Here is a 3340-nt window from a genome sequence, read left to right on the forward strand (position 1 = left end):
AAGACTCTGGGGCCCCTCCACCTCACCAAAGGTGGCTCCATTTAAGTGAAATGATACAATTTGTATTCTTTTGTGTCAGGCTTCTTTTGCCCAAAGTTATACTTACAAGATCCATTCATGTTGTTGCCTATAGCCACAATTCATTAATTTTCATCGCTTACAGTATTCTGTTGTGTGAACAAACTGTGAGTTGACTTTGGACCCACCTTTTGTTGGGGCGATCACAAATGCTATTAGGAACATTCTGTGTTATATATATTCTGATATGCACATCTGTATACATTTCTGTTGGATATATCCTATGAGTGGAATTGTTGGATCACTGGGGATAGGGCATTGGAAATAGAGGCCTTCAATTATGTGGAAAACAGTAGAAATAGAAATAACACCAAATGGTTTCCAAAATGCTGTACCAGTTAACACTGCTACCAGTAGGGTGTGAGTTCCAGTTACTCCACATGCTTACCAACACTCAGTGTTATCGGTCTTTTTAACGTTAACCATTCTGGTGGGTAAAGGTGCTATCCTAGTTATCTATTTGCATGAAAAATTACCCTAAAACAGCAAATATCAAGGTCTCTGTGGGTCAGGAAGTCAGGAAAGGCCTGTCTGAGCAACTCTGGCTCAGAGTGTCTTTCAAGGTCACAGTCAAGAGGTCAGCCAGGGCTGTACTCACCCAAAGGCCAAGCTGGGGCCAAAAGATGTGCTTCTAAGACGGCACACTCATGAGATGGCAGAAGGTCTCAGTTTCTCACTACATGTGCCTCTCCATAGGGCTGCTGGACTGTCCTCACGGTACAGCATCAGACTTCCCCCAGCCAGTGCACCGAGAGAGAGACAGAGGCCATGTTGTCCCTTATGACCTAGTGCTGGCGAGGACACAACACTGTTTTTGCCATAAGCTAGTCATTCAAAGTGAGTCACTGAAGTCCAGCCCACACTCAAGGGGAAGGGAATTAAGGTCCACCTATTAAAAAGAGGAGTGCTGAAGAATCTGTCAGCATATTTTTAAATCACTAGAAGTATTTCACCTTGGTTTTAATTTGCATTTCTGTGAATAATGAGGTTTACTTTTCATGCATTTGCTGGCCATTTGGATTAACTCTTTCCTGAAGTACCTGTTCAAGCCTCTTTCCCCATTTCCTGTTGTGGTGTTTGTGTTTTCTTGTTGATTTGTGTAAGTTCCTTATATATTCTGAATAAGAGCTCCCTGTCAGTTACATACGTAGCAAATACCATCTCCCACTCTTAGCTTGCTTTTGCACATCCTTAACTGTATTTTTGATGAACAGACATTCTTCATTTTGAATAGCCCAATGTATCAGGCTTTCTCTTTATGGTTTGTGCTTGTTATATCCTGCTTAAAAGTCTCTTCTCACCCTGAAGTTATTTTCTTATTGTGATGGCTTTTTGATGTGTCAAATTTGGGTTGTCTGAACTGCAGTCACCAAAATGCCCTTTCTAGTTATGCTTTCAGATAAGGGATCTACAGGGTGACAAGGGACATTCTTTCCTGAGAGCCAGAGGACAGAAGGAAAGCAACAACCATGGAGACACAGACACCTTCTCCCACACACTACCGGGAAGAGATTTCACAGATGTGAGTAAATTCCCAAGTCAGTTGACTTGAAGATAATCAAAAGAGAGACTATCCTGCATGGGCCTGACTCAGCCAGCTGAATGGCCTTTCCCAAAGGGCTTAGCCATTCCTTCAGCCAGACTCCAACAGCCAATGGGTCTTCCTTCCTGATGGCCTGCCTTGTAGACTTCAACTTGCTTAGCCAAGCACCACCACTGTGTCAGCCATGTAGTTAATCGGTTTATACACATACACATACACAAACACAAAGAATCACCTACTATTTCTGCTTCTCTAGTTGAACCCTGTTGTTTTTCCTTTCCCAATTAAATCTGAATCCACACAGAGTCTGGTATGAGATGGGGGTCAAGGTTGTTTTCTTTTTTTTTCCACTTAGACACTCACTTATCCCAACACTGTTTATAGAAAGAGAAAAAAAAAACACTTTTCCTTTCCTACTGCTTTGCCAGTTTTGTCATATATCAAGAATGCATATATCCACAAGTGTGCATTTCTAAGCTGATCTGCTTTGGCCACCAAGAAATTCAATTTCACATTTGCTGCCCACTTTCAGTAATTGTGTCAGACTTTGTGAGATGATTTCTAAATACTGATATACCACTGACTTTACCCTATAATTCAGCCCTTACTTCCCCTTAACTCTGGCGCCCTGTACATGCTCATTAAATCTTGGTTTGTTCCCTTTCCCCGGCTTTGGAAAACAGAGAGTCCTAGAACTGAACTATGGGATGGCTGGTTTTCAGCGAGGGGCACAGGGGGTCATGAAATAGTCCCACAAGCCCTGGTGACTTTGTTGGGAGAGGAACAAGTAGTGGAATTAGAATCTGAAGTTGGGGACCTATCACAGTGTGGCCAGTTCAGTCCCCATGAAGCTCCCACACAGCTTTGGACATGGACGGGCAGGGCAGGGACAGTCCCATACCCACAAGAACAGGGAGGTCTCAAGGGTGACCATTACATAAATGCCTTATATTTTAAAATGTACTTTGAATCACTATGTTGTATACCTGAAAATAAAGTAACATTGTTTTATAACTAATGTAACATTGTTTTGTAACTAATGTAACATTGAATATAGTGTCAACCGTATTTTGTTAAAGATTTTTTTATTTATTTGACAGAAACAGTGAGAGAGGGAACACAAGCAAGGGGCATGGGAGAGGGAGAAACTGGCTTCCCACTGAGCCCCCCAGATGTGGGGCTCAATCCCAGGACCCTGGAAACATGACCTGAGCCGAAGGCAGACACTTAACAGCTGAGTCACCCAGGTGCCTGCCCCCCAAAATTTTTAATGTAATTTGCTAAAATTACAAACATACCATCTGGAAATTCCTTTGCCATCATGACAACAGTTGCTCCTAAGAGAGTGGATAAGAACAACTCTCCAACCTCACTCACATTAGTTCCCCTTTCGTCTGCGTCTTCTCGTCCTCTCCAGCCTGGTCCACATAAACAAGGGATTTGTCCCGCAGCGTCATCGGAGCGGAAGTACAGCAGCGAGCCCTGCCCTTCTTCAAGAAACATAGTAACCAGTGGCCTTTGCCTCCTGCCTCCTTCTAGACCTGGCATCAGCGTTGGGCGTGTGGTGGGAGTTATACACAGGAACATGGAAAACTGGGTGCATCACTGGTTAGGTAACTTATGATTCCCCCACACCATGAATGATGGCGGAGCTCTAAAACCTAAGACGCTCCTGTGCCCTGACACAGGGTGGGCTCCACCATTACATTGTTGAGGGAA

This window comes from Martes martes (genome assembly GCF_963455335.1).
Source record: "Martes martes genome assembly, chromosome: 3".
In the NCBI taxonomy this organism is placed as follows: domain Eukaryota; kingdom Metazoa; phylum Chordata; class Mammalia; order Carnivora; family Mustelidae; genus Martes; species Martes martes.